A 26091-nucleotide genomic window follows, 5' to 3' on the forward strand; every position below is an offset into this window, starting at 1 on the left:
GATGTCAGAGGACACCAGGGACCCACAACCTCCTAAAGAAGGGGAAATCCCAAAACCACAACCTGAGGATGTGGAGGAAGGAGAGGTTTATGAAGTGGGCGAAATAGTGACCACAACAGGTGAGTGTCTAAAACCACAGCTTCAGGTAATAGATGTATACCTGCATATTTAAAATACATGGTGTTTTTTTTTTTAGGTGATGTGGATGTTGTGGAAGAAGAATCTCATTCACAAGTGCAAGTGCACACGTCCTCATCAGGGAGATCATGGTGTGCAATCAGGATTTACAGAAGATCAAGGAAGACATCAATGATGTTGAAAAAAGACTCAAAAACATAATTGATGTTTTAGGCAGAATATAAAACACACCAAAATTTTATAATTTTTTGATTTTTAGTAGAACTTTTCTAAAAAATGTTGAAATCCAAATTTTGAAGATACACAGTGTGTCAACATGTGCTATCTGTCATCACGGGATATCAATGCACGCGTTTTGTGGGTGCAACCCCTTCCTCGCAACTCAAGTAGCTGAGAGGAAGGTGGTGTACCCCCGAAACACGTCCATTGATCCCCCATAATGGGAGCTAGCACATGTTGACCTTAGGCATGGGATCAGGAGGGAAATCCCCATTTTGACTTTCAATTTGTGTGCATCTTCAAAATTTGGCTTTCACAGGGGTGACATCACCCCATCTGATGAAGGCAATATCAACACAGTTTGGACATACTAATGTCTGATATTGCCTTCAATTTATCAAAGTTGAACTTTGTAAGTTCCTGAGTTGTGTATTGTTTTATATTTTGCAAAACATGTCTGTTTACCACAAAAAAGGATGTTTCTACTGTCCCCCCCAAAAAAAATATTCCAAAAAATATGTTGGTTTGTTCAAAAACCCTTTTCTAAACGCATATGTGAATGTGCACAGAGTAAAAAAATTTCTACTCAACAATGTGTGGCTTCTTCTTTCAATGCTCAATAGCAGTTTTTTGCTTAAGATGGTGTTTACAGTGACAATGGGGGTTATTTCCTAAAGGCAAATCCACTTTGCACTACAAGTGTACTTTCAGTGCAGTTTCAGTGCACTTTCGCAGTGCACTTGTAGTGCAAAGTGGATTTGCCTTTAGTAAATAACACCCACAGTGCTTTATAATTTGCATCAATCAGGCCATTATCGTCACTCCAAAAAATTAATTCAGGGTGCAGAAAATTATGAATATTATTATCATTAATGCATTACATACATTAACAACAAAAAGAAGGTGTGTGTGTAGCAGACCCACAACATAAATAATAGTTAGCTGAACAAGAGATTGTCACCACATGTATCAAAGAAATTATGTTGGAACTATTGAAGAAAATGGGCAAAAAAAAGCCCATTGAAGAAACTAGGAGACAGCTAAAAGAAACACAAGCAGTAAATCAAAGGAAATATTAGGCCAAAAGTTTGATTTTGGTCTCATCTGACCAGAGCACTTTCTTCCACATGTTTGCTGTGTCTCCCACATGGTTTCTCGCAAACTGCAAATGGGACTTCTTATGGCTTTCTTTCAACAATGGCTTTCTTCTTGCCACTCTTCTGTAAATGCCAGATTTGTGGAGTGCACGACTAACAGTTGTCCTGTCGACAGATTCTCCCACCTGAGCTGTGGATCTCTGCAGGTCCTTCAGAGTTACCATGGGCCTCTTGGCTGATTCTCTGATTCATTTCTCCTTGCCGGCTTGTCAGTTTAGGTGGGCGGCCATGTCTTTGTAGGCCTGCAGTTGTGCCATACTCTTTCCATTTTCGGATGATGGATTAAACAGTGCCCTGTGAGATCTTCAAAGCTTGGGATGTTTTTTTTTACAACCTAACCCTGATTTAAACTTCTCCATAACTTTATCCCTGACCTGTCTGGTGTGTTCCTTGGCCTTCATGATGGTGTTTGTTCACTAAGGTTCTCTAACAAACCTCTGAGGGCTTCACAGAATAGCTGTATTTATACTGAGATTAAATTACACACAGGTGGACTCTACTAATTAGGTGACTTCTGAAGGCAATTGTTTCCACTAGATTTTAGTTAGGGGTATCAGAGTAAAGGGGGCGGAATACAAATGCACGCTACACTTTTCATATTTATATGTAAAAAAGTTTGAAAACCATTTATCATTTTCCTTTCACTTCACAATTATGTGCCACTTTGTATTGGTCTATCACATAAATCCCAATTAAATACATTTACATTTTTGGTTGTAACATGACAAAATATGGAAAATTTCAAGGGGTATGAATACTTTTTCAAAGCACTGTATATCATTATCTTGTCATATGTCAATTCATATCTGTTGCTTAATCGGAACATATGCCTAATCTGACCTCCCACGGGTCATAAATTAGTGTATATCAATTGATAAATCATAATAGTTGACATTTGTGAAAGAAAAATAACCTACTAGATTACTGCTTTTTTGTTCTCCCACTTGTGGTAAATAAACCTTTGCATTGCATAGCAAGAAGTCTTTGTTCCTTTCTAAAAGGGGCATGTCCAGCCCAGGGGCGGATCCGGGGGGGGGCAACGGGGCAATTGCCACCCCTGAGAAATTTGTTGCGGGCCGGGCGGGCGGGTGAGAGAGCGGGCGGATGAGGGATTGGGCGGCTCCCCGAGCGGATGAGGGAGCGGGCGGCTCCCAGAGCGGATGCGGGAGTGGGCGGCTCCCCGAGTGGATGCGGGAGCGGGCGGCTCCCCGAGCGGATGAGGGAGCGGGCGGCTCCCCGAGCGGATGCGGGAGCGGGCGGCTCCGCGGTGTTGTAATATGTTCACCGATTTATGTGGGACATTGTTGTGTGTATGTACACATGCAGTCAATGTTGACCAGGCCAGAATGACAATGACAGAATGGTTGATTTGTCCAACTGAATTTTAACAGCTGAAGACTCTTTGATGTGTTAATCTTATGCAAGTCTATTTGAACATCTCAAAGGGTATTCAGGTGGTATCTCTTAATCTAATCTAATTACATATATCTAAAGGGAACTTGTTGATGTTGATATGCGGGAGTGCAAATTGGGGTGGTTCACGGCTGTTCACGGCTGGGGGTTGTTGTCTGTTTGATAGACTAAAGCTTATCAAAGTCCTAAATTGAAACGGCCAATCAAATTGCTCAGCCATTCAATGCCTGGTGAATATAACACGGCATTCAGTCTATAGGTTATGAGTGAGGCTTGTCTGTGTATAGGGGAGGCTTGTCTGTGTATGGCTGGGAAGACACAGACCTAGGAGATGGGTTTCTGAATTATATTTCCTCTGTCGGATTTCTTTGTCATCTGTGGACTTTGGACTTTGTTCTGTGTTGGAAGTCAATAAAGTGCATCTCTCTGGAAGAATTGGGTTGCTGTGGAAGAGTACTTACATCATCATTATAATAACACCTAAATATTAATTATCATACCCACTCTACATCATATCACCCAGTATATATTAATATACCCGATCACTACACTGGTGCCGTTCAAGCGACCAGAAGAGCATTTTCGGACTTAGTAACAGAAGTCGGTGGTGACAACAATCCTGTGAGGTGGACAGAAGTCTGATGAAGAACCAATAGCTGTGCTGTGACTCTAATGTCTGGTTGTGACATAAGAGAGTCTGATCTACAAATTTAAACAAGTTAGGAACCCCAGAATTATTCTCTGGAGACTGGAAACAAAAAACAACAAAAAAAAGGACTGTGTCATGTACCAGAAGACCTGAAGTGGAAGCTGAAGGAGTAACTAATGCGGTGAGTAAAATATTTTCTTTTTTTTAAATTATTAGTAATATAGTCAAAATGCTTACTCAGTGTGAAGCCAGTGTCAGTTCTGATAAAGTTAACAGATGGGTATTAAAATGTATTAAGCGCCATGGCGGTCCTTATGAAATTCCAGAAAAATGTAAGCAGACATGGACGATGATGAAGGAATTTTTAGAGAAAAATGTTTTTGATAGCAAAATTTCAGAAAGTAAAAGAAAAGGTTGCATTATACAGGGCTTGTTATCTTGCTGTTTAACAATGGAAAGTTCTTTGAATGATAAGGTTGAGGAAATTACCCAGTTACAGAAGGCAGTTGATAATAGCAGCAATGTTTGTGAGAGGTTACAAAACCAATCAGACACTGAGACAGTAAATTTAAAATTGCATGCGGTTACCATTGGAGAAGCTTTACTTGAGAAATCTAAACGTTGTGATGAATTATCAGAGGAAAATGAAAGATTAATATTAAGAATTATGGAATTAGAGAAGAAATCTCAGGAATGCAGATATGCATCAAATCTTGGATTCAGCAATCTGCAGCAAACAGAACCTCATATTAAATCTGACAATTCATTACCAGCTGCCCCCACTGTGACTACCACAGTTTATAATAATAATAATAATACAGGTGAAGTTCAGCTTGTAATGAAGCCTTTGAAATCAAAATTATTAGACGCAATTCTTAAAGAAATAGGAATGGTTCCATACCATGATTTAAACAGATTTTTAAAATGGTTTTGTGACGTGCAGCAAGTCAGAGATATGTACAATCTCAACCCATCTGACTTAGAAAGAGTTTTGCAACATTTTGTAGGAAGTGGTCTTTGGATGAGAATTAAACAGATCTGTATTCAGCCTCTGAGGACAAGGGACATATTACTGGAATTATTATGTGTTTTGTATGGTGTACGTTCTGATGTTACTATTCATGGGAAGATCCAACAAATGCAAAATGAATCTCCCTATGAATTGGCGCACAGGATAGCAACTATTATGGAATTATTGGTCGGTAATAATCTTGCATTTGAACGTGGTGGCTTGATACATATGAGTATGTTTCTAGATGCATTGCATGAAGATATCAAACAAAATATTTTATTAGTTACCCCAAATCCTCATGATTTAAAAGACATATTGTTGAGAGCAGACCATTTATGGAGAAAGTCAAATGAGCAGGCTGTCAAAATTGATTTAGCCACATTGTTTAGGACAAATACTGAACATAAAGATCAGAAGATAATATCCTATGATAACACCCAGAGAGGACACACCGGGTCAAACATAGGTGATATTAATATGAAAAACAGAGCTGACCAAAATAATAAGAAGAAAAGGTCAAAGAACTGGATACCGTTTTCTCAGTTAAAACAGAAATATGACCACCTGAAAATTGAGTATGACAAGATGAGAGGGGAACGTGATAAATTATTACAGCAGTTGAAGGAGGTACAGGGTGTCATAAATGCAGAAGATGTACATTCTCCAGATCTGTCTTTGAATGCAAATGACATTTCTCTAGCAGTGGGGGTGAATTAGCTCTAAACTGTAAACGTGTAAATAGTGTTTTGTTTTAACTTCAAACAACGTTTAAGGACCTTGCTAATGAGTTTTTGTTGGAGAGTTTTGTCTTTCAGGTACGTCTGGAAATGCTGGTTTGCATGTGTATAGCAGAAGCACAGTCTGAAATTGCTGGCTAGTGTGGGAGAATTATGGGAGAAATGCTGAATAGACAATATATCACTATACATGGAATTATAAAGTATTCATGGACTCTCTCGAAATTCATCAAGCAATGGACCTTTTTTTTCTTTTTTCTTCAACACCCTAATTTTTAATTTTTCTCCCTTTTCCTGATATATTTTGCTTTTCATTTTTTTATTTTCTTTATGTTTTATTTCTTGAACTTTATCTTAAAACCAAAGAGAAGCATTTTAACCTAAAATAATTTTCATAACATCTGTACATATTACATAATGCGTATTGATCAATATATTTGACATCTAAGGTGAGATGCTGCACAATGGCTTGGCATAGCATAAATCATAGTATGTTGGGTGGTTTTCCTAAATTTATAAGAGGGGTGAGTGAAATTCATCACTCTAGTCATGATTTGAAACTTTGTTGATTCAGTTGTTTATAATATGCTAAAGGCTATGACATTTATGGATGAAAAAGACCTTTCTACCTTTCATGGTGAAGATACTGGCAAGAATTTCCACTGCCGCTTTTTCTGGATAGAAGATCTGATAAACACTGATGTCAAGCTGATTCTATCTGAACCATCGTGTGGGGGTATATGTAAATGTTGGTATACCATTCAGGTGTAATTGTGGACTGAATGATCCAAGTAACTGCTCTATTGAAGGCAATGAGGGGTCGGCCTACAGCAAATTACAAAAGCAAATTATGGCTGGCAATCAACAAATTCTGGTATTTGACAGGTACACAATCCGGTCATCTTTGTTCAAATGGTGGAAATGGAAAGAAGCAGATGTGAATTGTAAAATGCTTGCAAGATGGACTCATGAATGTCAAGCGCAAGACAATAGTTTGAAGCACAGTTATTACTGCCATATCCAAACCTTTTGACCTTGAAAGTGAGTGCTGGTACATTGATAGTTCTACTTACTATTAAGAAGAAAGTAGAGTGTTTGCGTAAAAGCATCTTTAAAAATGAAAAGCTTGAGCCTGGAGATGAGAGAATCCTGGACTTGTGGATTGGAGCTCCCAGAGCATACCAAGTTTACTTTCAGTGAGATGGTGAGAGAGGTGATGAAGTCAGACCGAAGGATGGACTGTGACATCAGCTTGTCTTTGCGCAATATTCAAGATCTTGATGTGATATAATAAGGCCTAACAGCTATATGGGCCACTGACGTTTACCAAATCCTTTTCCAGTCATGGTCTAAAAGTTATATTATCTAATAACTGTTTCATGGGGATATTTTAGAGGCTGGCGAAGAGAGATGTAACCAGTTTCAACTTCATATTTTATATGAGCAATTGTAAAGCATCCAGTACCTTAAATCGAAATGATATTTTTTGTTGTTTGATTTATGGGTCAATTCTAGTAGTTAGAACCGACCCAAGTGGGGGTATATGTTGTAATATGTTCACCGATTTATGTGGGACATTGTTGTGTGTATGTACACATGCAGTCAATGTTGACCAGGCCAGAATGACAATGACAGAATGGTTGATTTGTCCAACTGAATTTTAACAGCTGAAGACTCTTTGATGTGTTAATCTTATGCAAGTCTATTTGTACATCTCAAAGAGTATTCAGGTGGTATCTCTTAATCTAATCTAATTACATATATCTAAAGGGAACTTGTTGATGTTGATATGCGGGAGTGCAAATTGGGGTGGTTCACGGCTGTTCACGGCTGGGGGTTGTCTGTTTGATAGACTAAAACTTATCAAAGTCCTAAATTGAAACGGCCAATCAAATTGCTCAGCCATTCAATGCCTGGTGAATATAACACGGCATTCAGTCTATAGGTTATGAGTGAGGCTTGTCTGTGTATAGGGGAGGCTTGTTTGTGTATGGCTGGGAAGACACAGACCTAGGAGATGGGTTTCTGAATTATATTTCCTCTGTTGGATTTCTTTGTCATCTGTGGACTTTGGACTTTGTTCTGTGTTGGAAGTCAATAAAGTGCATCTCTCTGGAAGAATTGGGTTGCTGCGGAAGAGTACTTACATCATCATTATAATAATACCTAAATATTAATTATCATACCCACTCTACATCATATCACCCAGTATATATTAATATACCCGATCACTACACGCGGGAGGACCTGGCGGCTTGGGTGGGTGAGAGCAGGCTAGGTGTGAGTGGGGGCAGCTGGCCAATCAGCAAGCTGGCGTGCAGGGGAGCAGAGAGATGACATCATCTCTCACTGCCCCGCATCCCTGCAGTAACTTCTGCCCTCACAGTTCAGGCAGTGTGGGCAGCAGAGAGATTACATTATCTCTCTGCTGCCTGATCTGGGACAAAGAAGAAAGAGGCAAGCAAAACACCACCTTAGCAGCTAACTATGTGACAATCCACAAGGTGTCAGGTGACGTGGCAAGTGACAATCCTCAATGTGTGGCAAGTGACAATCCGCATCTGGTGGCAGGTGATGTGACAATCTGCAATGTGTGGCAGGTGACGTGGCAAGTGACAATGTGCAAGGTGTGGCAGGTGACATGGCAAGTGACGTGGCAGGTGACAATCTGCATCTGGTGGCAGGCAAGTGACAATCCGCAATGTGTGGCAGGTGACATGGCAAGTGACAATCCGCATCTGGTGGCAGGTGACATGGCAAGTGGCAATCCGCAATGTGTGGCCAGTAACGTGGCAAGTGACAATCTGCAACGTGTGGCAGGTGACGTGGCAAGTGACAATCTGCAACGTGTGGCAGGTGACGTGGCAAGTGACAATCCGCAACATGTGGCAGGTGACAATCCACATCTGGTGGCAGGCAAGTGACAATTTGCAACATGTGGTAGGTGACGTGGCAAGTGATAATCTGCAATGTGTGCCAGGCGACGGTGGCAAGTGACACGCTCAGGGCTCCCACTGATTCTGCATTATGGTGAGTTGAACCATTAAATTTTATATTATTTATTTAGTTATTTATTTATTTATTTCAGGTACTTATATAGCGCCGTCAATTTACGCAGCGCTTTACATATACATTGTACATTCACATCAGTCCCTGCCCTCAAGGAGCTTACACTCTAAGGTCCCTAACTCACATTCATAAATACTAGGGACAATTTAGACAGGATCCAATTAACCTACCAGCATGTCTTTGGAGTATTACAATATATTAATAGAAATAACAACCATGGTGCTGGGTTAATTGAAGCGCCAACACTAGCCATTTCCTCGATAAATTGCCCACAAAAAAAACATATTTTCTGGCAGTGCCCCTCCCGAGACTAGACTCTGGATCCGCCCCTCTCATGAATCATATTATTTTTGTTTTTCGTCAGATCTCCATAATAATGTTTCTAATTGTTTTTTTTTTCTTTTTTAATCAAGATTTACATTTTTTTTTGGTTTTTATAGTGCTCTCCGTGATATTATTTCTCGTTTTGTGTGTCAAGTTACCACAATACCATAATTATCTTGTATTTTTTAACCTCAAGGAGTTTGGTTTGTGTTGGTGTCCCTTGTTAATTTGACATTGTATTTAGGAAATGTACTTGCCTACTCACAAACAAACTGTCCTTTTTGAAGTAAAACACATAGGCAAGTATTTCTGAAAATTAAATAGCCATTTATTCTGGGTCATAACAAGATAAAGAGGAAGGCAACACTGGAGAAACTGGTGAAATTTGCAAAGCCTTTATACCTCAGGGCACACATCAATTATTTTACAGTCAAAATTGGTGGCCTGAGGAGTCTGTATAATAGGGAGCACAATCCGGTCCAGAACTACAAGAGATCAGGAACAGCAGCAGATCACATATCTGTCCCCAAGCTGTGGTCATACCACAGCCTGCGTCTTTTGTCAGACCAGACTGAACCCAGGCCATCACTCTCTTGTCTTCCTTCCACGCTTCCTTCCACGCTGTGGCTCTGGTGTTGTAGTTGTGGCAGGAGGTGAAGGAGGAGGACCATGGTTCAACTCACAAACGTGGCTTTTGGCTTGTGTGTTCGCCCCTCAACCCCTTATTTAGGGCTTGTAACATAACTTCCTCACATAAGAGGTGTTGGCCCTCCTCCATTTCCAGTATTTTGCAGGCTGACATGTAGGCATAGTCCTCTTGAAGACTGGGGGGGTTTCTGAGGGCCGCAGTAGCCTTCATAAATAGGCCAAGTGCTGCCTCCTGCAGGTTACTCCTCTTCCTGGCACTTTTTTGTGGAAGGCCGAGGGGAGGGACCTGGGATTCGGGCAGGCTACTGGGCCCAGCCACCTCCTGGCTGCCACTTTCGACAGCCAGGCTGAGGCTTTCCTGTGTATGAAAAAGGGACATAGTTTTAGTTTTTGGTTCATCAATCACACACAATTTTCAGCTCATAACTGTTGCAAATTGTTAAGAAATAGAAAAGACTATCATTCTGACCCCAGCATTTTTCATTCTTGTCCCAATCACTTGTGGCCACTACTGTCTATTGATATGTAAAACACTTTGTGAAATCAGAAATTAGTGATCAAAACTAACATCTATTTAACATCATTAATTTTACAACCAGAAATTTTTTGAAGAATGCTATACCTGACTCAAGCTGGGCTCCTCCACATGTTGCTGCCTGGAAGGCCCAGGTTGGTAATCGGAAGCCTCAGCTGGGGAGGAAGGAAGCCTTGAAGGAAGACTGGAGAGTGCTGGCCTGGATTGCCTCTGGTCTGACAGAAAATGCAGTCTGTCATAGTACCACAGCCTGGGTACATAAATGTCATCTGCTGCTCCTGATCTCAGGGAATCCTGGACCTTCTTGCGCTCCCTATTATAAGTGCTCCTCATGCCACCAATTTTGGACATTAAATACTTGATGTCTGCCATGGGGATCATCAGCTTCACAAATTCAAGCAGTTTCTCCAGCGCTACCTGCCTCTTTGTTTAAATTATTAAAAAACGGATGGTTCAGCTGCCACAGACAGGGCAGCACCCTGAACATATCAATGAATATTCCTAGAAATTCCCTAACACAAGACAAACCCTAATGTCAGGTGAAACTCTCCTAATCTTGACCCAATATAGGCCTCAATCTATAAGCAGTATAGGCCACTGATGCACCAAGTTAAAATTGTACCTTCATTATAACGATCTTCACTTCCGTTACTCCATCCTCCGCTCACAGATCGTACGTACGACGCACACGTGTTACGCTTTATATACACTGCGCATGTGTGAAACTCCGCCAGCCCCTGACATCCTTTCTAGTATATTCCCCGCCCCTTCTCTTTCGGCGCAGTGGGAGAGCACATGGCGGAGAGACAACAGGTGCATGCAGAGGAGAGCAGCAACGACGAAAGGAGGAGATTTAAGGCCTCAAATATGTCCTTTGTAGAGATGATGGACATCTTGAAGCGGGCCGACTATGACGGGAAGCATGGACCTTACCCAAACTCAAATGTGAGAAAGGCCAAGATTAGGATTAAAGTTGTGAAGAGTCTGCGCTGGAATTTTGGGGTACGGCGATCCAAGGAGCAATTGTGGAAATGATGGTCAGACCTAAAATTGAGTGAGCAAGATCAGTACAGAAAGATCAGGAAACTGCTTCTAAAAAGTAAGTAGTTGTCGTGTGTTCCTATTATTATTATTACTTGCATGCTGCTCCATGTGCTTTTCTTTACTGTTGTACAGTTTAAAATGGCAACTTTCATGTTCATGGGCACAGTAATCGGTCGTAGGAAACATCATTAGTTCGCCCACTTATAAGATGTTTTTGGCAGATACAGATTAACTACATTTGTTCAGGCCTATTTGTATTAAAATAAGTTTGTTGTCTAGATGTGTTTGTAACTAGAATGAAATGCAAACTTGATTCAGTGTAAGCAGAGGACACTCAGCAGCTGTTTACACATCTGGACGCAGGAGCACTAGTGTGGAACACCAGAACAAACTTTTTAGGTTGTCCCACACAGGTGCTCCAGTGGATACTAGGGGTCTCTACATGTGTGATGCTTTAACAAAAAAGGAAAGTATTCCAGCTTTAGAAAGGAAATAAAATGTTCTTCAGCTTGGAACTCTGTCAAAATAGACAATTGTACGACACTTCCAGGCAATGTTTCATATTCCTATTTCTGCCCTCAAATATCTGTGTGCTAAGTATAGCTATTTTTTATTCACATAGGGGAGAAAAGACTCGGGACATCTGAGGACACCAGGGACCCCCCACCTCCTAAAGAAGGGGAAATCCCAAAACCACAAGCAGAGGATGAGGAGGGAGATGTTTATGAAGTGGGCGAAATTGTCACCACAACAGGTGAGTGTCTGAGACCACAGCTTCAGGTAATAGATGGATGCCTGCATATTTATAATACATGGTGTGTTTTTTTATTTTAGGTGATGTGGATGTTGTGGAAGAAGAATCTCATTTCACAAGTGAAAGTGCCCAGATCCTCATCAGGGAGAGAATGGGGTGCAATTGTGATTTAGAAAATATAAAGGAAAATATCAATGATGTTCAACAAAAAATGAAGAACATCATTGATGTTTTAGGCAGAATATAAAACTCACAAAAATTGTACCGTTTTCTCGTGTATTTTTGCTTTTAAAAAAAGTTTTAAAGTATTTTAAAAGCCAAATTTTGAATATGCACACGGTGTGTCAACATGTGCTATCTGCCATCACGGGATATCAATATACACGTTTTGTGGGTTCAACCCCTTCCTCGCAACTCAAGTAGGTGAGAGGAAGAGGTTGAACCCCCAAAATACATCCATTGATCCCCCATGATGGGAGCTAGCACATGTTGACATTAGGCATGGGATCAGGAGAATTCCCCAGTTTGAATCACAATTTGTGTGCATCTTAAAAATTTGGCTTTTACAGGGGTGAGATCACCCCATCTGATGAAGGCAATATCAACACAGTTTGGATATACTCATGTCTGATATTGCCTTCACTTTATTAAAGTAGAACTTTTTTAGTTCCTGAGTAGTGCATGTTATGCATAGAAACATGCCTGTTTGACCAAAAAAGGATATTTACAATGTGAAAAAAGTTGTACACCAAAGATGTTGGTTTGTTCAAAAACCCTTTTCTAATGCACATGTGAATGTGCTTTAAGTAAAATGTTTTCTACTCAACAATGTGTGTCTTCTTCTTTTAATGCTCAATAGCAATTTTTGTAGTAAGTTGGTTTTTACAGTGACAATGGGGGTTATTTACTGCAAATCCACTTTTTCATTTAGTAAATAATACCCACAGTGCTTTATAATTTGCCACAATCACGCCATTTTCGTGACGCCACAAAATTCATTCATGGTGCTGAAAATGATGAATATTTTTGTCAGTAATGCATTACATACATTAACAAAAACAAGGTGTGTGTAGAAGACCCACAACATTATAATATTTTGCTGAAGAAGAGATTGTCACCTCATGTATCAAATAAATTACATTTGCACTATTGAAGAAAATGTTCAAAAAGAAAAAAACATTGGAGAACCTAGGAGACAGCTAAAAGAAACCCAGGCAGTAAATAAAAGGAAATCTTTTTTCAGTTTAAGTTAAAAAAATTTTGATAAAATGTTTCTTAAACAGTTTCTGGCATATCAATGGCCCCCCTACCCGCAAAGTACTCAACATACTTCTGTCTTACTTTGTGGGCGCTTTGGGGGGGCAAGCCAGGACGGCCAGCTTCAAGCGCCATCAGGGTTTCTTGTTGAAGTCCGACCTCAGGCCCAACTGAGGCCTCATAGTTCATTGAATTCCCCCTTTAAATAGTTGTGGAGAATGCAGCATGCAAGGATTATATGGTTAAGTTTATATTCCACCATCTTGATTAGCGTAAGGAATAGGCGGAACCGGCTGGCCATTATCCCAAAAGCGTTCTCCACCACTCTTCTGGCTCTGGCCAGACAGTAGTTATAAACCCTCTGGTCCGGGGTGAGGGTCCTAATGGCTTCAAAACGGTCGGCTGGTCAGAATGAACTAACAGAAAGCACTGAAAAACAGAAAGGCCAGAGCTGAAAATCAGAAACAAGCGGACAAGTACGCAATGAGGATCAAATACATAATAGAAGTAGGAATCCACAAGCACAAACTGAAGAGCAGTAACGGTCGGAAAAGCACGGGGCTGAAAAGCGGGAATCGTCTGTCACCAAACTTCTACTAACATGAGATTAGCAGAAGGAGCCCAAAGGGTGGCGCACTTGGTATTGAACTTCCTCTTTCTAGTGCCGTCGTACGTGTTGTACGCCACTGCGTTTTTAACGTTCGCAAATTCCGACCAACTTTGTGTGACCATGTGTATGAAAGACAAGTTTGAGCCAACATACGTCAGAAAAAAAACATGGATTTTGTTGTCAGAATGTGTGATCGTGTGTATGCGGCATTAGGTACAAATCCAATTTTGCGCATCCCCTGTAACAAAAATTTCATTTTTGGGTTTCTGAGCATATAAGACTTGGAATTATGAAAAGGAACTTATTCAAGGGAATGGTGAAAATTGTTTGGATGACTCCAGCTAACCTGAATTCAGCTCTGCATATACACTATATTACCAAAAGTATTGGGACACCTGCCTTTACACACACATGAACTTTAATGCATCCCTGTCTTAGTCTGTAGGGTTCAATATTGAGTTGGCCCACCCTTTGCAGCTATAACAGCTTCCACTCTTCTGGGAAGACTGTCTACTAGATTTAGGAGTGTGTCTATGGGGATGCTTGACCATTCTTCCAGAAGAGCATTTGTGAGATCAGGCGCTGATGTGGATGAGAAGGCCTGGCTCACAGTCTCTGCTCTCTTCATCCCAAAGGTGTTCTATTGGGTTAAGTTCAGGACTCTGTGCAGGCCACTCAAGTTCTCCCACCCCAAACTGGCCCATCTATGTCTTTATGGACCTTGTTTTGTGCACTGGTACAGATCATTTGGTGGAGGGGGGATTATGGCGTGGGTCTGTTTTTCAGGGGTTGGGCTTGGCCCCTTATTTCCAGTGAAGGGAACTCTTAAGGCGTCAGTGTACCAAGACATTTTGGACAATTTCATGCTCCCAACTTTGTGGGAACAATTTGGGGATGACCCCTTCCTGTTCCAACATGACTGAGCACCAGTGCACAAACAAGGACCCTATTAAAGTCTATGGGACCCGAATGTGAAAAATCTTAGGTGGCTATTTTAAAGGCTTATATGCAAGTTATTGGCCATAAAAAGGGCATGGGAGCCTGGGTACTGCACTGGGGGACATGTATCAATGCAAATTTTTTTTTTTAAAGATTGTTTTTAAAGGAGCAGTGATTTTAATAATGCTGTGAAAGTGAAACGATAAAAGTGAAAAATTCTTTTAAATATAGTTGCCTGGGGGGTCCCCTTAGTCTGTCTGCAAAGTTTTATATATTTCAGTTAGCGCAGATATCTGTTTATATATATATATATATATATATATATATATAGAGAGAGAGAGAGAGAGAGAGAGAGAGAGAGAGAGACATTTCAATTGATTTTCCCCTGCAAGCGTTCTTTATTTTGTTAACAACGGCTTTGGAAGCCAGTTTGTATGATGAGGCCACAATTAAGTGCACTCTGAACAAAACTAGAGATTTTTTGGATAAATTCTAGTGTCTCTTTGGCAGACTTTGGATGGAAATAACAACATTTTGCACCACAGCGAGCAAGCCTTATGTGAAAAAGTCAAATTGTAGTACACTCCATGAATAACAATGTTTTGTTAAGAAAAATAATGTCCAACAATAACCTCAAAAGAGAAGTTTCAAAATAAATTTACAAAACTAATTTGGTTTTAAATTGTTTTATTCTCTCATCTCGCCATCTTCTTCCTCCTCTTCTACTCCTTGTATATATAATACATTATTACACCTTATTAGAACTTCTCCAAGATGTTCAGACAATGCCCCATCAATATACTCTTCTGTATTGGTGAGCTGCATGTTCATCTAGCCAACCACAAAGATCAGGTATCCCTTGTATTTCATACCCTCCATACCCCACTTAATTTTTACCATTACTGGCTTACCAGTAAGACCATTAAGGAATGGTTTTGGGTTTAGTGGCAAACTCATTCTGCCGCTGAAGCTGCTGTTGATCTACAGACCAGTGAAAGGAAGAAAAAATGTCTCTACAGAATATTCCAAGAACACACCACTGGAGAGAGCAGGAAATGGCTGGAGATACTCGTGATGAAAGCAAGAATTGGCCTTTTTGTAAATAATTGAAAGTATATGCACCTGCCAAACAGGTGCGGAAAAATTGGGCTTTGGGTGTTGGTGGTACCTTCACATCTTAACCCCATAGAGGTACATTTGATGAAAGCAAGAATTGTCCTTTCTGTACAAAATTTAAATTATATGCACCTGTCAAACAGGTGCAGAAAAATTGGACTTTGGGTGTTGGTGCCTTCACACAATAACCCTATTGAGGTACCTTTGTTGAAAGCAAAAATTGGCCTTGCTGTAAAAAATGTAAATTATATGCACTGTGCACTAGTCTCAGCTTGGGTGATAGAGGATGAGGATGGTTTAGTCCACCAGCTTCTCTGCATGCTGTAGCTGGATAGCATGGGCAACATCATTTAGGCTACTTTCACACTGGGGCGTTGGGGGCATCGGCGTTAAAGAGCCACTATTTTTAGCGCCGAAAAAGGGTTAAAACTGCCCGCAAAGTGCCGCTGCAGCGGCGCTTTGATGGTGCTTAGGTGGCACTGCCCATTAATTTCAATGGGCAGGGGCGCTTTAGGAGCGGTCTATACACCACTCCTACAGCGCTGCAAAGATGCAGCTTGCAGGGCTTTTTTTACTGTCCTGCCAGCGCACCACTCCAGTGTGAAAGCCCTCGGGCTTTCACATAGGAGCGAGAGGAGATGCTTTTTCAAGGCGCTTTGCAGGTGCTATTTTTAGCGTTATAGCGCCTGTAAAGCGCCTCAGTGTGAAAGTAGCCTAAGAGAGAAAAAAATGCCCTGCCTGAGGACGGAACATGTCTACCTTTGCCTGCAGACACAGACACTGCTGGCCCCCTCATAGTGGCATGAGAACGTCTGCCTCTCCTTGTTGGCCTCCCAGACATGATGGGGGGGGCTTATTACCCAAACTTAATAGATACTGGGAAATGTGTAATTGGATGCACTTTATTGAATGGAAAGTGGTGTTTGGTGCACTGTAAATTGAGGACTGCAACTGACAGAAATGTAAAAACTATAAATAAATAAAAAAGGGGGAACAACAGCATCGCAGTCAGAAAAACTATGGCTGACAATTTTAAAAAAGCAGGCAGGCACGGGACAAATAAACAAAACAAAACAAAAAAAAGGGGGAAAAACGCAGCAACCAAAAAAAAAGGGGGTATACAGCACTAAATGTTATGTAATGCTGTGTTAAACACTGCACTACACTCACACTACACTATACTCACACTATACTAAAACAGACACTATACTGACACTACACTGACACATTATGCTATACTCACACTACAGTACACTATACGCACACTATACTGACAAACTACACTAACACTGCACTGACACACTACACTATACTCAGACTACACTAACACTACACTGACACTCTACACTCAGTTTTTTTGTTTGTTTTCTTTTTTTTTCCACTTCAGCGATAGTTTTCTGAGAGACGTTATTTCAACTTCACAGTTCAAATTTTGTCCCATCTCATTTTTCACATCATTGTGGTTTTATTCAAAATTATCTTTATTAATTCTTCCAAATATTTAATTTATTTTAATTGCAAAAGAGTTAAGATATATAAAACTACTCCTTGTTACTCTATCCATTCCTAGTCTCTCTATCTGTCATCCCCTTCATCCCTCCCTCCCCCCTTTTCTATCTGGTTTGTTTTCCCTCAAGTCCCTTATTCTGACTCAGTACCTACTCCTTCCTTCATCTTGTCTAAATATATGTCCAAGGTTTTAAATCTTTTCCAACCCTCCCAGAGGCTAATACACTTATTATAATGTTCTCTCTCCCTACTTCTCAACAAATCCATTTTACACTAATAATCTATTTTTTCATACCACTCTCTTACATCTGGTTTTTCACTTTTTAACCATTTTTTTGGGATCAGACCTATTGTGGCATTCAGGAGTTTTGGGACCATTGATCTCATATATATTTTCTTTGGAGTTTTATGCTCATGGAACAAGCAGGGCCATATGTTTTGTTCCAGTCTCTCACCAGTTATCTCCCTTATATTCTTTACTACTTCTTGCCAGTAGACCTTTATTATTGGACACTCCCACCATATGTGTGTCATTGTTGCTCTCTGATTGCAGTTTCTCCAACACAAAGATGTTTTCTCTTGTTGATATCTATGAGTTCTCACTGGTGTCAAGTACCATCTTGCGAAGAATTTGTAATTCATTTCCATGGTATTCATATCTCAGGCATTATTATATCCCATTTCTATCATCCTTTCCACTTTCTGATCTTCAAATTTTAAACCCAATTCTCTTTCCCATTGTTCGATGTAATTGGGTCTTTCTTGTCCATCTAAGTCTGTCAATATTCCGTAGATTTTTGATATTCCATTTTTCAGTGGCGTTCGGGTGAAACAGAGTTTTTCCAAGGGGCTTAACTTCTCTTCTTCTCTTAGTGGATGTGGTAATGTATTTACTAAATGTCTTAGTTGACAAAAATTCCATTCGCTTATCTTCCACCTGTTGATTTCTTCCAGTTCTAATCGTGTTTTTATCCTACCTTTTGTGATAATATCTTTTAATTGTGGATTTCTTATTTCTTGTCCGGCAAATATTTCCTTCCCTGGTATAAAGAAATTTGTTCCCGTGAGTGCTAGTAACGGTGAATTGTATGTCCATTCATTCTTCGCGTGTATTGTGTCCCATATTTTAAAAACATTTTTAGTTATTTCGTGAGTTTCCGGATCCATTAATCTAAACTTTCGTGGTATCCATATGTTTTTGTGCAATGTGGTTTTACTTATTGTGTTTTCCATCTCCACCCATTTTTTTTTCACTATTTCCATTTGTCCACTCGATCATTCGTGACAAAACTATTGCTTTATAGTATCGGTTTATATCTGGAGTTGCTAATCCTTCGTGCTCCCTTTTCCTTGTGATTTGTGCAAATTTAATTCTCGTTTTTTTATTATGCCAGACGTATTTTAACAATATTGTTTTTATTATCTTGAAAAAACTCTGTGGAATCCTTACTGGCAACATCTGAAATTTGTATATTATCTTTGGTAGTATCGACATTTTAAACATATTTATTCTTCCAATCCACGATATTGGTTGTGTATTTAATTTTTTTATTTCCTTCTTAACCTCGTTGATTAATGGGATATAATTTGCCGGGTAGATTTTTTCAACTGTTGATGTTACTTTAATTCCAAGGTATTTTAGTTTCTTTTACCCATGTATATGGGAATTCTTTTTGGAGGGACAGGACTTCCCTTTTCCCTATTCCAATATTTAATATCTCTGTTCTTATCTGATTTATTTGAAAATTTGCTAGTTCTCCATATTCTTTTACTTCTTTCATTATATTTGGCAGAGGCGCTCTTGGGTTAGTTACAAACATCAGGATATCGTCCGCATATGCCGCAATTTTGTGCTCTTTTTCTCCGACTCTCACGTCAAGGTTATTTCGGAGTGCCGCCAAAATTGGTTCCAGTGCCAATACATATAATAGTGGGGAAGGCGGACATCCTTGCCGTGTTCCATTCTGCATCTCAATCAAAGGTGAGAGTCTACCATTAACCTTTACCATTGCTGTTGGACCATTATATAGATTTGATATCCACTTCATCATTTTTGGTCCCAATCCCAAATGCCGCAGCGTGTCCATCATGAATCCCGAGTCTACCCTGTCAAATGCTTTCTCTGCATCTATTGACAGGAGTAGAGCTGGGGATTCGCTTGGTTTACCCCTACGTAACATCAAAATTGTTTTTAAACTATTATCCCTGCCTTTTCTCCCTGGTACAAATCCAGTTCGGTCAGGATTTATCCAAAGTGGTATTAATTTTTTTAGTCTAGTAGCTAAAATTTTAGCGTAGAGTTTTGTATCAGCATTTAATAGAGCGATAGGTCTATAGCTAGAACAATTGGTTCTGTCTTTCCCTTCTTAAGGAATGATTGTAATGTAGGCTAATAATGATTCTCATCTTACTTCTTCTTCGTTTCCTATATTATTCAAATATTCTTGCATCTTAGGGTTCAGTTGTTCTTGAAATGTCTTATAATATTTAATCGTGAACCCATCTGGTCCTGGGCTTTTTCCTACAGGGGTTTCTTTTAAGGCCAGTTTAATCTCCTCCTGCGTTATTTTTTTTCCAATTCTTTTAATTGCTCAAGTTGTATTTTTGGTAATTTTTTTTTTTTTTAGGTAGTCTTGTATCTTCTTTTTTTTATTTCTTCCTCGGAGTGTGTCTCCTGTTTTTTTTATTGCGTATAGTGAGCTGAAGTATTTTTGAAAAATAAACAGGGAAGACATTGGGACTTTAAATGAGGCCGTTGGCAGGATGGAGTTGAAATAAAAGGTAAATTTATTGCATAGGCATCATGCATAGGCCTCAGCTCTGGGGGAGAACAAATCGTTGTAGCCCGGTGCCTACCCTACGATACACCTTAGCTAGGTACATAGTGTAAGTATCCAGAAATCGACTCGCTGTCCTTTCTGGTTGCTTTTAGCTCATTGGTTGATGTTTTCACATTTTGTTATTTACAGATACCTCACTGCATCTGCCCCTGAAGAAGTGTTATTCACAGAAACGCGTCGGGCAATATGGATGCAGCTACTTTTGTTTCAATATGATTTCATCCGGATCAATGTTTTTAGGAAATTATACTTTTATACGTACCTTTTACATCATGCTAACATGTACCTCCCAGTGTTGTATATGTACTCCCTTTATGATGTATGTTAATTCTGATTTATTGCTTAGATACCATGTTATCCTCTGTATTAGCATATATTTATGCAGGTTTTGTTTAGCGTGAATGCGCATGCAACCTTCTATGCACATATTGTGTTATGTATTTTTGATGCCTATGCAATAAATTTACCTTTTATTTCAACTCCATCCTGCCAACGGCCTCATTTAAAGTCCCAATGTCTTCCCTATTTATTTTTCTGAACCCGGGATGGAGGTACTACCCTGTCCTCATTTAAAGTCCCATATCCTCTTTTTTCGCTATATTAGGGATGGAGGCAGTTGACAGCAGCTGGCAACTATCCCCTGCCAACTGGTCTTGGAGTTGCCCTGTGTGTGGTGCACCTTTTTGGTCCACACACACAGTCTTGTTTTGTAACATATTGTTTAGGCCATGTTTTATGCGTATGCATGAGCAATTTTTTATATGCGACGTACATCTGGAAGCCATATTTTACCGACATTCGGTACTATACCCTGTGAACTGCCTCATCTTAAGTCCTTATGTTTTTGCTCCTTCTTTTTTCTCCCCTAACCTGGGATGGAGGCACTATCTTGTGCCTCATTCAAAGTCCCATTACAAGTTTTTCATCGCTATATATTAGGGATGGAAGCAGTTTACAGGTACACTTAATTTCCTGCTATACAATTGCTGCTGGAACTCTGGGAATTATGGTTACATCCCGGCATAGTGTATGTGGGGTTTGACTCCCGGGCTATGTTTTGTTTCAAATCCGGAGCTGCGATGCGCTCTGCGCGGCCCCCCCCTCCCCCTTTGGGGATCGGGCGGCAGATCACAGCGCATCGGCGTCACGCCTCGCTCCTCCACACGACGTCACTAGCTGGCGTTGCGGGGGAGGTACACGCCTTTTCCAACCATCCGACCCAGCTGGACGTGGTGACGTCAGTCCTGGGCGGGTTCCCACCGCCCAGGTTGTAGTCCCGCCTCACGCATTGTCGGCTCCTACGTGACGTTGGCGGTCACTGCAGACGCAGGCGGCATGCATTTTTAGGCGCCTGTCTTTCTCCCTCAGACGCAGCCTTCACCCCCTCACACGTGCAGACGCCATGGCTTTAGCTAGCCTTTGTCCCAAGCGCATTAAGGTAACATTTAGTGGTTCCCCTTTTTGGTAATACTTTACTTTTTATACTCTTTTTGTCAACTACATTGGCTTATCTCAATGGACCTTCTCATCCATTTCAGATACACATCCATGATGACTTTGTGTTGGTTTTTACTTTTTTGTTGGAGGTGATGGTCTGTGTTCTGGGGATGATGCCTATGTATGCCTGTCCTGCGTTGGGTCCCTGGCCGCCTCAGCTCCGGGGGAGAACAAATCGTTGTAGCCCGGTGCCTACCCTACGATACACCTTAGCTAGGTACATAGTGTAAGTATCCAGAAATCGACTCGCTGTCCTTTCTGGTTGCTTTTAGCTCATTGGTTGATGTTTTCACATTTTGTTATTTACAGATACCTCACTGCATCTGCCCCTGAAGAAGTGTTATTCACAGAAACGCGTCGGGCAATATGGATGCAGCTACTTTTGTTTCAATATGATTTCATCCGGATCAATGTTTTTAGGAAATTATACTTTTATACGTACCTTTTACATCATGCTAACATGTACCTCCCAGTGTTGTATATGTACTCCCTTTATGATGTATGTTAATTCTGATTTATTGCTTAGATACCATGTTATCCTCTGTATTAGCATATATTTATGCAGGTTTTGTTTAGCGTGAATGCGCATGCAACCTTCTATGCACATATTGTGTTATGTATTTTTGATGCCTATGCAATAAATTTACCTTTTATTTCAACTCCATCCTGCCAACGGCCTCATTTAAAGTCCCAATGTCTTCCCTGTTTATTTTTCTGAACCCGGGATGGAGATACTACCCTGTCCTCATTTAAAGTCCCATATCCTCTTTTTAAGTATTTTTGAAAGGCTAATGCAATATCTATTGTCTTGTTTACCACTTCTTCTTTCTCGTGTTTGATCTTTTCGATGTAATTTAGAGACTTCTTTTTTCTTATCATTTTTGCAAGATATTTTCCTGGCTTATTACCCCATTTAAATCTCTCCTGTAGTACTCTGTTATATTCCCTCCTTTCTTCTTGTTCCATCCATTCCTTTAATTGCTCTCTCTTTAGGCTTAGAGTCTGATAAGTTTCCTTTTCTAAGTGCTTTTTATGTCTTTGCTCCAATTCATGTATTTCCTTTATAATTCTCATCATATTTTTTCTTCTTTCCTTCTTTTTTCCTGCGCCGATAGATATTAATTTACCTCTGATAACGGCCTTATGTGCCTCCCAGATAATTGCTTTTGATAGTTCTGGGGTATTGTTCTCCTGGAAATATTTTTTGATCTCTTCTGTTATAATTTTTTCCGTATCCCTGTCTTCAATTATATCTTCGTTTATTCTCCAAATACCTTTTTCAAAGGATTCTCCTTGCAATTTAATTTTCAACATTACTGGACTATGATCTGAAGCTATTATTATTTCTATTTTTGTTTCTGTTATTTCTTCCAAGTTTCTATGTTCTACCATGATATAGTCCAGCCTGGAATATGTTCCAAGTGCAATTGAGTAAAAGGTATAATCGTCTGTGCTTGGGTGTTGTATTCGCCATGGGTAACTAATTGATATTCATATAGTTTTTTTTTTTTTATTTCCTTAGTTGTCTTAATTCTCTGTCTTTTACAATGGAGGTGCTATCTAATCTGTGATCCATGGGAAAATTGAAGTTTCCGGCCAGTATTAATTTACCTTGTTTGAATTCCATTAAATCTTTTAATATTTCCATCAAGTATTTTTTAGGGTTAGTATTGGGGCAGTATACGTTAGCAAGTGTGTATTTTACACCCTGTATGGAACCTATAAGAAAGAGGAAACGTCCTTCTGGGTCAACTTTTCTTTGTTCTATTGTAAAACCAAGGTTTTTTCCCCATTCCGATAGCTACTCCTTTAGCCCTTCTTATTTGTGAATATCCGTAGAACCATGTTGGAATATTTCTTGAGTAAATTTTGATATTTGAGTAATGGGTAATATGTGTCTCCTGTAGAAATATTATTTCAGCCTTGCTTCTTTCCAGTTCTCGAAGCATTATGCTTCTCTTCCCTGGGGAGTTTAGTCCTCGGACATTATATGACAACATTTTTACACTGTCCATATTTTCCATTCCTTTTTAATCCCTGCATGTCTTCCCAGGGTCCCCCCACCCGGTCCGGGCCAAGGACCGGGAGGGGGGGTCCCCCGGGTCAACACATGAGGGGGCCTTAATTTTGTTCCAGGGTACTTGAGTACTGTATCGACTTATACAAACAAACCTCCTCCCTCCCTCACACTTCCCCATCCCCTCCCTACCCCCTCCTCCCCCCGCCCCCCACCCCCACCTTGGTATTGGTAATTTGACCTCATGGTCTCTAGAGCAGAGAGCACTTTTGTTTTGTGGGGCGCATCTTTGCCCCCTCTACTCTCCTGTGGACGAGGTGGTAATCTATAAGGCGCACTGGGCCCTTCTCACCTATACTAAGGAAGAGTGGCCCCCTGAACACACCGTAGATCCCAGGCCTCTCCTCACCGCCTCCAACATATTTCTTCTCTTTTTCCTTTCTCTTCCGTTCCCCCATCCCACTCCCCCCCTCTTTAAATAATAATGGATCTTATCATTGTAGATCTATAGCACTGTTTTCTAAAGCCTAAGTTCCACTTAGCCTCAATTTATGACGCTATTTCGTATGCTCTGTTTCTTGAAATCAGTTGCCATTGTGTTTCATCTTGTATCGTTAGTTGCTCTTGTCTATTGCTTACATCTCTACAGATTTCTGGTAGTGGAATTTCTAATTTATTACAAAAGTCCGGGATCTCTTCTATAAATCTTAGTCTAGTACTTCTTCCATTTTTTCTTGCAATCAGGCTTGCAGGGAAACCCCAGTTGTATTGTATTTCCTGCTCTTGGAGGATTTTCAACAAAGGTCCTAAAGTCCTTCTTCTTAATGTTTCTTGAGATAAATCTTGAAAAATTTGTATCTTATCTTCTGCATATTCAATTGGTGGTTTTCTCTTCAGGTTCATCCATATTTGTTTTTTTTCTTCCCAATTTTTAAATCGAACGATTATATCTCTTGGTTTCTCCGTTGGGAGCCCTTGAGGTCTTCTTATTCTGTGTACTCTTTCAATTTTTATTGTGTTGGTTTCTTCTTTTCCTAAGATGGGGTTAAAAATCTTATTCATTATTTCTATTAAATGTTCTGCTTGTGTAGGCTCAGGGAGACCTCGGATTCTCAGATTTTTCCTTCTTTCTCTATTTTCTTGATCTTCTTTTTTATAGGTTTGTTCCTGTTGTTCCTTTTTTAATGCGTTTATTTCACCCCTCAACTCTTTTATCATTTTTAAGTGGGAATCTACTTTAGTCGCCACTTCTTCCACTCTTGAGAGGATATGTCACAGATCCTTATGTATTATTGTCATCTCTATCTTCAAGGAATTTTCTAGAGCCGCAAACATTTTTTCCATATCAGATTTTGTTGGTAGTTGAGGTGCTTGTTGATCTTCCTCCCTTCCTCCATCTTCGCCCTCCACTTCTAGATCTTGTTCCATTCTGAATTCTGAGAGTAGGCTGGTTTCAACTGCTGTCTTATTCTGACCCCTTTTTTCTTTTTTCTCTTTCTTCTCCTTTGCGTCTGTCTGTCGGCCCTTTATACCCGGTTGTCTTTCTCCCTCCCCATTTTCTTGTGATAAATATCTGTTCATGGGGCCAGGGCTAGGACCTAAGCTAGTCCGGGGTGATTTAGGTACTGCTCCGGCACTTTTTGTCATTTTACCCCTCATCACACAGAGAAAAAAAAAAGAGACCCCAACCACCTCTCTAAGTATGTCTAGAGTTATATCCCCAGGGTCTATTTTCTCTTCTCCTTGTACACACAACTTCAAGAGATCACCAATTGGTGAAAAAAGGTAAATATAAAAAAAACCCTTTCCAGTTAATCGTCCCTAAATCCTTCCAATCCTGGATCGTTCGTTAATCATTTATTATTTATCAGACAGTCTCTGATCGTTTTCATTGGGATACTCTGTTGCTGGTAACAGTTCTTTAAGCAAAAATATCACAGCATATCACAACATACCATGACACATCCTTAGCATGCATGTATGTGTATTGTATGTGTGTTGATATGTGTACATCTATATTCCATCCTTTTTACCATCTGGTTTTCTTTTGATGTAATACTTTGAAACACAAACTTTTCCATTTCTCTCTTTTTCTTCCTCCTCTCTTCCTTCCTTCTCCTCCTCCTTATTTCTCAATGTTTCGTCTATGGGCTCTTTCCTTTAATATCGCAGTATCCCAGACTCTTCTACTTTATAATTTCTCTTTTCTTCTCTCTCCCTTCCCTCTTCTCTTCCTCCTCTCTCCCGGTTTTCTGTTCTACTTTCTCTTCCTTTCCTTCCTTCCCTCTACTACAGGCGATTTTAACTCATTTACTATTTAATTATTTGTTTCTTCATTTTTCCTCCAATCCTTTTCCTCTTCCACCATTCACTTTTCTTTTCTTTTTTATTAGAAAGAAACAGGAGAAAAAAAAAAAAAAAATACACTTATCTGTGTAGGGGAGATTCAGAGAAGTATAGGAGAGCGCATAGGAGAGCGTGTCCATCGGCAGCTGCAGTCTTCAGTCTCGCCACCTCCGTCCGTGCGCTCTCTCGGTTCACCTTGGCTCCTCCCGGAGCTACTCGTTGTCCTCCCTCGCTTCCCGTCAGCTCCCCCGACAGCCAACA

The 26091-nt window shown here is 40.2% G+C and overlaps 1 protein-coding gene and 1 pseudogene across 1 annotated transcript in view; both read right to left on the minus strand.

Moving 5' to 3' along the window:
• The window catches only part of BMERB1 (bMERB domain containing 1), a 774318-nt gene that overhangs the window by 496420 nt on the left and 251807 nt on the right, over positions 1-26091 (minus strand). The gene's annotated exons all lie outside the window — the stretch shown is intronic.
• On the minus strand, positions 15193-15462 carry LOC141101802 (small nuclear ribonucleoprotein F pseudogene; annotated as a pseudogene).

The sequence above is a fragment of the Aquarana catesbeiana genome, linkage group LG06 (assembly GCF_042186555.1).
Source record: "Aquarana catesbeiana isolate 2022-GZ linkage group LG06, ASM4218655v1, whole genome shotgun sequence".
Taxonomy (NCBI): domain Eukaryota; kingdom Metazoa; phylum Chordata; class Amphibia; order Anura; family Ranidae; genus Aquarana; species Aquarana catesbeiana.